At 49.8% G+C, this 12635-nt stretch overlaps 1 protein-coding gene across 8 annotated transcripts in view; it reads right to left on the bottom strand.

Moving 5' to 3' along the window:
* The window catches only part of LOC120894519 (myocyte-specific enhancer factor 2), a 52868-nt gene that overhangs the window by 21159 nt on the left and 19074 nt on the right, over positions 1 to 12635 (bottom strand). The window contains exon 1 of one of the 8 annotated variants that reach the window (XM_040297155.1): positions 11958 to 12429. The exons of the other annotated variants lie outside the window; for them this stretch is intronic. The gene's annotated coding sequence lies outside the window, so the exon portion shown is untranslated. Of the gene's footprint in view, positions 1 to 11957; positions 12430 to 12635 lie in introns of those variants that run through there. 8 annotated transcript variants of the gene reach the window in all.

Below are 12635 nucleotides of genomic sequence, written 5' to 3'. Positions count from 1 at the left end.
TCCTGGAGGTGGAGAGAGAGAGAGAGAGCGAGACGCGAGCGTGGGATTGGAAATTGGAAAAGTTGTTGTTTCTCTTTTCCAATTGGTAAATTATGTAGGTGTAACACTTCTTATCCAAAGCAGGGGGTCGTCGGGATGGAATGCCCCCACCCGAGGGGAGCGAAGGGAGAATAATCTTGAAAAACTTGTTCCTTTCCCCAAGTTGGCCCCGGTCCAGACCGGACTAGGAATGGATGGAGAATAGAGGTTTCATTCACAATAAAAAAGACGAGCTCAAAAAATAGCAACCAGCCGACGACGACGGTGGGTGGTGGTGGTGCGCGGTTGCGGCTGGCGGTTGGCTATTTTCGACTTCAAAACACAAACAACATACCTCGCGAACGGTGGAAGAAAAAGGCAGAGAAAGAGAGAGGGAGGGAGCGCGGCTATTTCCAAGTTCATTCAGAATTTTGTGCACTTTTTTGTTTGTTTGATATTCAAAGGAAGTAGACGAAGAATTCAACCACTTTGTCTACGCAAAACGGTTTTTAGCAATTCCTGGACATGAGGTCTGTTGAAATCTCATATCCTTTCCCTGTCCCAGGATAACCTCAATCACTATCATCCCGACCGGGAAATGATCCCTAATCGATGGGAAACATAAATCTTGTATCTCTCTTCTCTGTCTCTCGCGTTCGCCGCTTCGATCGATTTTCCCTCGAACCCTCTGCTGTTTGCGGGACAACATTTTCATAAATTATTCCAAATTCAACCGGAGACTCCTCCCCCCCCCCCTCCCACTCTCCAGTTCCACCAAGCCGCAAGCATTGTCCAAGCGAAATGACTCGTCCTCGGGCCAAACCATTCACGATGATATGCCTCTCTCAGGGTCGAAATAATCTGTCCCATGCTTTCCGCTTGCCCGCCCTTCTTCCCATTCCCACAACATTGGCTGTTGGCTGTTGGAGAGCGGCGCTTTCGTAGATGATCAATAATTTCCCAACGAAACGAACACAAAATGACCTACATTTAGAGCAGGGGAGGATCCCGATTGCCAGTGCCTCATGGGAAAAGGATTCAAAAGAAGAGGAGACACACATTACCTATTCTCCTTCGCATGATGTGCGTAATATTCATCTCGAGTCGTCGACGAAAGGGGGAACACACATACACACACACGCACACATCCACATACACAGGTCAGTATTTAATAATGAACCCAACTCAACACCAGCAGCCCCACAACGGACTAATAGATCTTCCGTTTTCTGGGGTACAGATTTCTTCCTTACTGCTTCTTGCAGGATTAAGCTCTCACACAGCAGCGCCGTTTGCCCAACAGTGACATGACCATGAATCGTTTGCCATTATGGAAAAAGGAAAACATATAATCAACAACTGACCTTCTTCCTTCCTTCCATGCCTTTCTAATCATCTCTTCGCTTGCCATTCCACCTTCTTCCAAGTACAGAGAGACACACACACACGCTTTAATGATGGCCATTTCCTTAAGCCCGAGCACCCTATAATGTGCGGAGCGGAGGGGGTGGGGCTACATCGCCGTTTTTCCTTTTCCACTGACGTCACACGCGTATCGACCAATCGATCAGACGGGGAGACACACGCGCCCGGCACTAAACATCAACCGCGAGCGTGCACCGGGGGTCGTGAAACATATATTCCATCCTTTTTTATGCGCTCGAAATAGCAGCTCCTCTATGTGTGCTGTACGCCGATTAAAGCTGTTCGTGGATTCATGTTTGTCGTGTCTTTCCAAAAAAAAAAACTAGCCACAGGCTTGTGACTTTAAAGTTTTGCTGCTCGTTGGCTGTCACGAGCTTCCCACATTTCCCAAACAAACAAGCCACCGCGCGGGAGGCAGGCTCACTCGGACCGCGCGCTCGGTGCTCAACCTTTGCCCTTCAAAAGCTCGCACCCTGGCGTGTGGTGAGTCGGGCAGTCTAGCAACGGTCTCTCACCACTCACACAGTGTGCTGTGAGGGCAGTCTTCTCGGTCAAGAGGGGTTTGTTTGAGATTCGAGCATGTGTGAGCCGTTCTAACATCACAGTGCTGCTGCTTGCTGCTGCTGCTGCTGCTGTATGTGAGAGAGTGTTTTATCTTGCCCATGCGTTGATCTCCCCCTGGCGATTCTGTGTGCCCGTGTGACCTCCCCATCTCAGGGGGACGTCTTCCCTCTACTGCTGGCAGTAGTAGCAGCTCTCACCGCTGCCCAGCAGATGGAACACGATATTAGAGGAGCTTCGAGGAACGTTCCACTGTGTGACCCGGTTCCGTTAGTGGTGGTCGATATGTACTCAACACACACGCACACGACACTTAGCTGAGAGATGCTGTTCTGTTGTATGTGGTGTGGTAACTTGCCAACACACACAGAGATCTAAATCGCTGTGTCTTTGCTTCGATCGAGCACGAGGTGAGGCTAATCTCTCTCTCTCCCTCTCTCTCTAGCGTGTCTTGTCTTCTGTTCTTGTTTGTGAGCGCGCGCGCGTTTCTTGCCACGGGAGGAGAAGCGCCGAGATTTTTCAATTTGCGTCAAACAAGAATTGCCTTACATTGAATTCAATTACGATCCCAAACAGGATGCATCGTTAGGCGTGTGTGTGTGTGTGTGCCGCCCTTAGCGCCCCCCCCCCTCCCCTGCAAGGATGACAAGGAGTTCTCTCCAGCCACTTACACATTCCAATCAGCTCCATTCGAGGGGGGGAACAAGTATTTCACTTTATTGATCGCTCCCGTGTTCTGATTCGATTTGCCTCAACAAACGCACGCACTCAGCTGGGGCTGCTCTCGTTGTATGGGTTGAAGTGTCCTTTCCCTCTACACACACACACACACACACACACACGCACGGAGTCTTCGGGTGCTTCACCATGAAATCATTCACCTGGACACGGCAGGGATGGCTAATGTTGTTGAACCATGGAGATAAAGGGTTTTTCCCTCCAACTCTCTCCCCCCCCCCTTTCCCTCGTCCTTGTTCGCTCATCGCTCCAACGAAAGTGACTGACAACAACGACGGCCGCGGCTACTAATGGAGCGGAATGAAGCATTCCAGTTTCCACCGAACGGGAAAAGCGAACGGAGCACAGACACAAACCCCGCCCCAAGGCGCGCAGGCTCCATCCTCCACTCTCATAAACACAATAAACAACGGCGGAAATATTGAACCCACCATCCATCTCCCCTCCCCCGAGCACAAAAGGATGCGATAAAGTGGGGATGAGATGCCCCCACTGCGGGAAGAGTAAGTAGAGCAAAGCAAAGCGAAAGGTGTGCGCCAATCAAATGATGGAAGAGTGGGGTAGGCGTGCAGCGAAAAGGGCACCATAGAGAGAGAGTGGCCCCCTCCTACCCCAATGGGAAACAAAAAGCTTTCGATCGGAAAAATCTCGCCCGAGGGAAATCAATTGACCTTTTCCTTCGTCATGAAAGCAGCAGCTCGATGGTGGTAGGCTGCTGCTGTCGGTGTGTCTGTGCTTAGTCGTGCTGAAACTGCTGGATGCTGTGTCGCGTTCGGGCGCGAAACGCTTCATCAAACCCGGCAAAACTGACTGCACACACACACAACACTTGCGGTGGCGAAAGTTCAATCCTTGGTTCAGTTGAAAGGACCTGTTGCATGCGTTCGTATTCCAGGATGCGTGCGCCCTTGTTCCTGAGAAATCTAATGAAGGGAAACCGTCCGACCGACATGCTGAGGTTTTCTCATAAAATTTGGATCAAATGCCTTACCTAAATCGATTGCAACAATCCGATAAACTACGCAGAATTAATACCGTTTTCCAGTGACATTTTTCCAACCCAAGCTCTTTGAACGCTTGCTGAAACTGCACATCGAATCCTGGTCACGGCACCAAATTATTATCAATTTCATTTCACGCTTTATGGGGTTTTGTTCATTGGAAATTAGCTGCCTTCACACGTCAGTTTTAACAGTTTTAACAACATCAACGGGGTGAAGTGACCAGCACCCCCCCACCCTCCTCCCTCCCATTCCCACCCCGACAGGCCACCACCCGACACAATGATTGACACATTTATGACGGTTGGCGATTTTTACGACGAGCTAGATAATAATTAACGACTCCAGTGAAGCCGCACACTCAACCACTGCTGACTGCTTTAAAAACGCGAAGCGCATTTGAGCCGCGAAGCCGGAGAAATCAATCAAATTTATGCTTCAAACTCGGCGAGGTGTCGCTTACTGTTCACATCCCTCGCGGCGTATTAACAATACGATCGTGCCTGGATTATTAGCGAATTGAAGTTGGGTGTTTTTTCATTATTATCATTCCACCATGCTACCATTCGATCGCAACAATTCTATTAACCCCTAACCAACACGCCACACCATCAATTGCGAAGCGCCTTTAGAGAGACAAAACAATTGTTTAAAGTTTGCTTCACCACGGCACCACGGCAAAAAGAAACACACCACCCCTACCCTACTCAGAGACTCATGTTGTTTCTACTGGCCATAACTTTTACAGTCACGTTTGTCATTATTCTGTCCCCGGCCTTTGCGCCTCTAACGTTTAGGAAAGGGAATTATTGCTGCTCCACGCCGCGCCTTGGTACATTCGCGCTTGCGGTAGCGTGCAATAGACAATTGGAAAACGGTAGCGCCTGACTTTTACTTTTAAGCCACAGCAGTGAACGAATTTGTTTGCCTTTTGCATCGGGAATCGGTGGTCTCTCGATGGAGAGTTTTGTGCAACTGCAAACAGCAGCATCATTTGTCTGAGCGTGTTCGAATTTCAAAACACAATCATGGAAGATGGCGGGATAATCCGTGTGCGCGCGCGTGCCGACGATCGAGCCGATCGACACGATCACAAGGGAGGGGGAAGGAACCGCATCCTTGGCTTCTGTGCTGCTGCTCTGTTTATCCGAATGTGAGGCGGCACCAGAGGTTTTGCTTGCCGAAAAAACATCCATAAACATGCACGCACGTACGCACACAGCTCACTGGAGAACGGACACAGGCACTGGAGATGATGATGCATGCATGGGCTAGTACCCTTCCTGTGCGTCCTCCCCCCATGGGCGAATGGCAATAAAATGCGCGCTTCAAGTTTCCGAACGCTCCCTTCACCCTTCGCGTGATCGATCGAACGTCTTCCTTTTGTTGTTTCATTGCAACCATTTGCATGCACACACGCACACACATACCCATCTGCTGGGGTGGTTTTAACGACCGTTTGTGCACACAGAAACACACACACAGGGCGCTTTCAATCAGTCTAGGTCCAGCTGTATCCATGCTACGAGGGAGAGAAAGAGTGTGTAAGAAGGGGGAAAGTTTTATCGCTTTTTTGTTGAGTTTTTTTGTTGTTGCTGCTGCTGCTGTTCTTCTCCCCCTGCAGCGTCTTTTGCTGCATTCCTTGCCAACTGACTCACGGGTTTTTGCGGCTGGCCATAAAATGCCCTTTCGGCTTTAAACCCTGCTTAGACGCGCGGCGGCCACAGCACTGATCCAAATAATCACAGACCAACGTGCTGCTGAATTTCATCACTCTCTCTCTCTCTCTTTCTCTCTTTCCTTACGTGTGTCGTTATGGTGCACGGACCGAAGCGGGTGATCTAATTCTTCCAAAGCAGCCCACCAGGAACGAATTCCAACCTCGCTCCAGGCCGAAGAATGACGACTTTGGACCCCCTCCTGCTCCCTGGGTGCTACAAGGGAATTGGGTGGACTGGGTTTTTTTTTTCAATTTGCTTCCAGAAATCCTGGGAGGTGATACTGGGTTTCAAGCAGCGAAATCGACTTCTGGTTCTGGGTTAAAATGTAACAAAACACACTCGCACACAAAACATCCACTCATGTGGTACTTGACTGAAGCAAAAGCGGTTATGTCTTCTCCCGTCCAGATGTTAACGGGAAGGCTGACGATCAGCATCTTGCTCACTCCCGCCAAGAGGGCCGTAGAGAAAGGACACGAAGGAGCGGAACAAAAGAGAGCGGGAGAGAGAGGACCAAGAGGAAGCGATGGTCCCGGGGATTGCCTCGCCCGGAGCCGCTGTCGTCGCGAGGTCGTAGTCCTTTTGCTTGCTGAAGCGATAAACACACATGTGTGTCACAAACCGTTCTACCGATCGATCTGCAGGAGACAGAGCGAACGAGTGAATGCCAATGTACGTATGTGTGTGTGCATGTGTGTGTGTCGACGGGGTCATGTACGAGCAAAGGCAGTCTGCCAGTTAGTGCCGGCTTTGATTACACGGCCCAGCCTCTGCCCAGCCTATCGCTATCACGACGTACGCGCTGCTCTTTCCAGCCAGCTTGGCTTGTCTCAGCTGGAACTATCACAGAACAACGGCGCAACCCTCACTCCCACCACACATCAGGGGCTTACAGTGATTAGCAGAGTTGGGAAATTTGCCCCAACAATTGCATGACTGGGCATAAACAGCGTACTGCGGCGCATGAAGGTATCAACAGCAGCAGCACACCATAGCATAATTATGCCAAACTGGAAGGAACGGGTTTTGCCGGAGAACAATACCGTTTGCGTACACGAATTGATAATGCATGCGGCGTTCTTCTCAAGCGATGCGGCGATGATACCCGTTGTTCTACCCGAGCAAGGCAGAAACGGCAGGTTCAAATTCGGACTCATCGGAAGCGCCACATCTGCTGAAAATTACACCAAACCGAGCACAGCAAAATTCAAAGCAATTCAAATGCCTAAAAGCCTTCTGTGTGTGCAGAAGAGTGCAAAACGAATGGGGGAAGGGATGAAGCAAACGATAATGAACGGCAAGAGTCGAAGAACAGAAGCCGTGGAGTGTTGCTTTTAGATTCCACATGTGTGTGTCTGTGTGTATTCTTGGTGGGTAAAACCAACAGTTTTGCCAATTATTTTGTTGTTTGCCCTGTTTTGCATGGGACGACTGTGTGTATGTGTTCGGTGGGAGCAAGTGCCAAATGAATCATTGGCCCTTTCGGGTTTCACATAACGCAAATCATAATTGTGCATAATATAGGATGCTGATTAATCAAATCATACATACATCGGGCGTACCTTACAAGGGGCTGTTACAAGGGGTCTTTTACCAATGAGTCGATGTAAAGGTTACGAAAAGTATTACATATTCAGTGGATTGATTAGCAATTGCATGATTGAGTTCCCTAGCAACGGTGTAGGTACCCGACATTCCTGGTAATCTAAAAGTTTCGGGCATAATACAATCAAACGGTACGAAAATGTTACCAACACAAACACACACACACCCAGAGACATCCTAATTAAGATTCAAGTCAATCGGCAACGGTACAACCAACCACTTCAAACGCCGGAATAAATTAGGAACCATTTTATTATTTTGCTTTTCCTCCGATATTTCTTCTACTTCTACCGATCCTGTGCCGCTTAGCGCCATCATTACATCCCTGTATGGCAACCGACCGTCGATCGGTCGTCGATTACAGCATGCACGAGAAGTGTACACACCTTTTCATCCGAGAAACACATACACAGAAAGAGAGAGAACGGAAAACACCTCATTTTCCATTCGGAAAATACGCTTTGCTGTTGCTGCCGAGCCGAGGCTTGACATTCGAAGTCGACACGTTTCGACAGTTTCTTGGGATTTTGGGTTGCGCAACACGACAACACCACACACACACGCACGCACACACACACAGCCGAGATCACGGAGGTCAGATCACATGCCGGGAGAGTCGCCGGGATGTGGGTGTACGGTACGGTACCGGTACGGTATGTACGTGCGAGCACACGCGAAGAAAAGCGAGAAAAATCGCTCCGTGGGGAGAAAAGGAAAAAAGAAAGAAACAACCTCAACCAAGAAGTGTACCGTACGCACCACGGACAAATTAATATTTCACGCCCAAGGTTTTCGACAACCGAAATGACAACTCGAACCAAAAAAAAAAGACGACGAAACAGTAAGGAGAAACACAGACGAGGAGAGGGAAGAGGCACATGAAAAGAACGGAAAAACGCTCACAAATACAATTTTTTAACATATTTTTTTTTCTTTAAAGAATCGAGTAAATTTGACGCTTCGCTTACGACGACGCCACGGGAAAGAAGAAAAAAACGTGAATGTTTGTACTGTGAACGAAGGAGGACAATACTTCCGCTTTTGTTGCCACTTGGAAAAGTTAGATTTTTTAGAAGTCACCACAATAAGAGGACAGTTGGCAGGATAAGGCGGATAAGGCAATCTGTTACCGGAAGTACACAAAAAGGCTTTCCGCTTTAGGCGACGATCGGCGGCGATTCTTTCAAAGCATTGGAACCCATCAATATAACAACTTTCTCGACTGTTCATAATACAATACTAATAATGCGAACGAGAAACACTCCTTGGCATACGCGTTCTTATGCCCGTGCCAAATCTCGATCAATCGCGCACGGTTCACCTCTCGGATTGATTCGTAACAACCAAGCGCGTTCGATGGTAACGGTTTTCCTCGTTTCAATACCAACCAGTGACGCGAACGAACGCCAAAAAGCGTATAAAAGGGGTGTGCACGTGCGCAAATAATTTGATTACATTCATAACCGACAGAGAGAGAGAGAGTGTGGCTCGAAATGCGCGATTTTTCCGGCCATGCCAGGGCCAGGGCAAGATCTTTTTTTTTTCAGAAGCAACGAGCAAAAAAGGCTCACTTTTTCTTCTTTTCCATTTTCCCGGCTCAAAACACCCCAACACAACCCGAGCTGCTCGGTTGGGTCGGTGGTAAGTGTTCGCGTATTGAGTTTCATCATCATTTGCTGCTCCTCCAAACCGATGACACGCGCAAGAGGGGGAGGAGAGTGTATTTTTCGAGAGTTTTTATTATTCGCCTGTGTTGCTGCTTGGCTTGTGCTGTGTTGCTTGGTTTTTGGGGTTCGATGTTTTCCAAACATTCAAAAAGACGTCACTTCGTTCGGCCGTTCGTTCTGTCCGCTTCCAAATTTCCATTTCTTGTCCCCCAAAATTCCATTTCTTTCACCACCCACAGCACCGCAGCGAGTTGACTTCTGACTTGTTTGTGTGACGCGGAAAGGACGACGACGACCAACGGCACAACGTGATACAGCCGATCATACCGGGGGCAGTAACATGCCCTTGCCGCCTGGGTGAGATGGCAGGAATATTGCAAACCCGCGAGCGAGCAAAACAACTCCAAGAAAACAGACCCGCCAACTTGGATCTGAGGAGGAAGAGACGAAGCCAATGCATCTCGCCAGCAAGTATTTCAACCCGCACCCGGGGCGCACTATGGCGATGACATTTTTGCGTTCGTTCCAGAGTTCGGGGGATCCAAGTTGGCAAGCAAGTTGGTCTGTCTGACAGCTGGGTGTGCTCCGTCCGAAACTCATCAGTCTTCCGCACCACCACCACCACCACTCGTTGCTACCTCGCCAAGTAATTATGACAGCGAACCCCGGGAAACAACACAACGCACAGCCTCTTCCTTAGCCCTTCTTGTCAGGACTATAGAGGGGAACCATCGCCACCAGGAGCAACGGGAAGAAAGTTACTGTGAAAAAAAAAACGTGCAGCCGTACGCAGTACGCACGAGACACACAATCTGCTGCTTCTGTCTCTCTGTGTGTGTGTAAGTGCGCTGGCGACCCGTGCTGCGTGCCGTCTTGGACGAAAACTCGGCATCAATTTAAAACGTGCATGTCACATGAAACCGCCACCGGAAACGCATTCGTCGTGCGGCTGCAGCACGTGCCTCCGTGTGCCGCCAGGGGCGCAGCAGCGCATTGCGCGTTTCCTCGCTGGAAGTGGAATGACATCTTGCAGAGGCAGCAGCAAAGAGCCACAAAACCGTACAAAGACGACGACGACGACGACTTTGAAATCTCATCATCATCGCTTTGCCCATACGGCGGCAGAATGGAACTGAAGAAGCAATTAGGATCTCGAGAAGTTCGAGACATTTGCTACCCTTCCCTGTTCGTCGCGCCCTTCCTGTAGCAATCAGCAATCGGAGTAAAAAGAGTCAAGAGGTAAAGCCCTCTACGGAACAGATACAGCACTTCCTCTCTCTCTCGCTCTCTTCCTTCCACTTTGCTCATTAAAAGAGCAAACGCCGAAAACGCCAGCGCACACATCTTGAAACCTAAACCAGGTACTCTCACCCTACTACTTCGTCTTCTCCCCCGTTGGGCCGGAACTTGGTGGAAAGCGATGGGAAATGGGGAGGAACACACTCCAAGAGGAAGAATAACTCACACCGAACCGAGGGGAAAACCCAAACGCATGCCGACAAATCGAAATGGACGGCCGGCCGCTGCTGCCAGAGGGTGCCTCCTGCGAGAGAGGGAGAGAGAGAGAGCGACGCAGCGGACGTTCTACCACGGATGCGTTTTCCCAGCCCAGCAGAACGAATGCAGCTTGTATGCGTTAATGAACTGATCCTCGCCGTTCGTCGTCGTCGTCGTCGTCTTATCCCCCTTCATATCTGATCGTCTCGCGCAGCCGACATAGCTTAACTCTAATGATTTACCGACGGCTGCTGCTACTGTTGGGGTTGGGGAGGTGGGGGTACGCCGCGCACACGCACCCAAAACTGATACGATCCGCGCACACGGTCCCGCGATAATCCTCTCGGGGCCCAAACCCCCGGGCTCGCGCGCTCAACCAACGCCACTTTGCTTTAGGAGAGACGGCGCGCGCGTGCGCCTCGGAAGAGTGTCTTTTAATTCCCCCCGCCCCCGTTGGTCGTCTTCCCTCTTCTCTCGGGGCCTGCCTAATGGAAAGATTTGGGAAAATATGCGCACCTAGTGTGCGGCCCCTGTGTTTGTGCGTCTCTATGTTCTGGCTGTTTGCTGTTGTTGATGCTCTTCTTCTTTTTCGTCTTCTTCTTCTTCGTACAAGCACGGGAGATGCGCAGATGCCGAAGGACGGATGGTTAGACCAGCGCCATCAAACACACAGACACCAGCACGGACACAAGGGAACACAGGGTTTGGGCGGCCCCCGCTCGCCCGGTGGACTCTGGTCGTGTTTTTTGAGGTCGAATAGATTATGTTTTGTGACAATTTCACAACCTCAGCAGGAGATATTAGACCCCAACACCCGTTCGAATGATAATTTAGTATCTTAAATATACTTTTTTTAATAATAACGACAGATGTTGTTGCAAAAAGGTTATTAAATTTCCAAAACAAAGTATAGGATGTTCTTAACATCTCAACAAGAACCCAACATTGTTAAGTGGTGACTGTTGCAACTGTTTCTTGGGCACACTGGCAACGCACAGCAAGACGGACGTGTGGCGCAAAAGCAAATATGTCCGAACCTTCCGAACAGCTGCCAGCGAGCCAGCGGAGAATAATAAGAAACTCTTCCACTCGGCGGCAGGCCCGATCGCGACAGTTTTTGCTCTGAGGCACGCACCGCCGCCGTCGTGGAAGATGATGATGGCTGTGCACGTAACACGGCTGGAGGGCTGAACGAGAAAGTTGATCCATTTCACACTCAATTCCACCTAGATACACATTAGCAATGGGATGAGGGTGAAGGAAAAAGCGGGAGAAGAAAACCGAGGATCGTCTGCCCGATCAGGCCCCGAGACGGCCGTATTGCGCATGCGAGATCCAGCTGCCGTGATGAAACATCAACCGAGAGAAAAAAAGGGAAAAACATCCTCACACAGACATACACGCACACACGGTTGGAGTGAGAAATGACAATCGGATGCTGCTGTCCCGAGAGAGGAAGAGGGTGAGAGGTGTTTCCCTGTTGGGGATTAAACCGTATACAGCGAATGCATTTTCGAGAGTTGAAATGCAACACTTAATGAGTCACCGTAATGTACTGGGGGAAATAAAGTGACTTATACTTCTCGAGCCCGCACCGGAGCGCTCCAGTTCCCTTGAGTTTTCGACTAGGAACACAGGGAAATGTTTTCCATTTGTTCTCGTAAATACACTCAATAATGTTAACCATCGAGAGAACAAAAAAAAACACACACTCAGAAACTCACCTTTCCGCGGACCCTCACCGTGGTAAGTCGTGGTCGTCGTCGGTATATCCTGTTTTTTTTTGCTCCTCTCCTCCTACCCCTGCGCCTTTAGTCTCTTTCTAACCGTGCATGTTTTCTTCTTTCACACTAACCATTTGCCATTTGGCATTACTTCTGCCTTACACACATCACACTACCTAAGACTTGCGCAGCAGCTGCGCCTAGATTGCGATCGTTTGCGCAGCACTAAACCGCCACCCTCTTTTGCGTCCTTTTACACCTCGGCGCAATCGTACACTTCAACTGTTTTCTCCTTGTTTGTCCTTCTTCTGATCCTCCTGCTCCTCCTTTTCCCTTGGTAACAGCAGCTCACAGCGCACTAATCCACCACGTTTCTCAACGATCGTCCGTCCCCCGGCTGATGACGATGATGACGACGACGACGAAGACGACGACACGACAACGTGCGGGTCGGGTTTGGTACTGATTTTCCGTTCGATTTTCCACCGCTATTAATAGAATATGTGGCCACAGCTTCGTCTACGCTGGTTGAGGTTCGGCCGCTCGGGTTCGGCACACACAAACACACCATTGGATACCTCCACCGGTGGCGCAGGTTCACCTCCCCAAAAACACACAAACACACACACGCGTAAGGGGGAGAGAGAGAGACACCGGTCTCCGTCCGCGGGCCACGGA

This window comes from Anopheles arabiensis, chromosome 2 (genome assembly GCF_016920715.1).
Source record: "Anopheles arabiensis isolate DONGOLA chromosome 2, AaraD3, whole genome shotgun sequence".
Taxonomy (NCBI): Eukaryota; Metazoa; Arthropoda; class Insecta; order Diptera; family Culicidae; genus Anopheles; species Anopheles arabiensis.
Note: the sequence above shows the minus strand (reverse complement) of the source record. Positions and strands in the feature narration are given on the sequence as shown.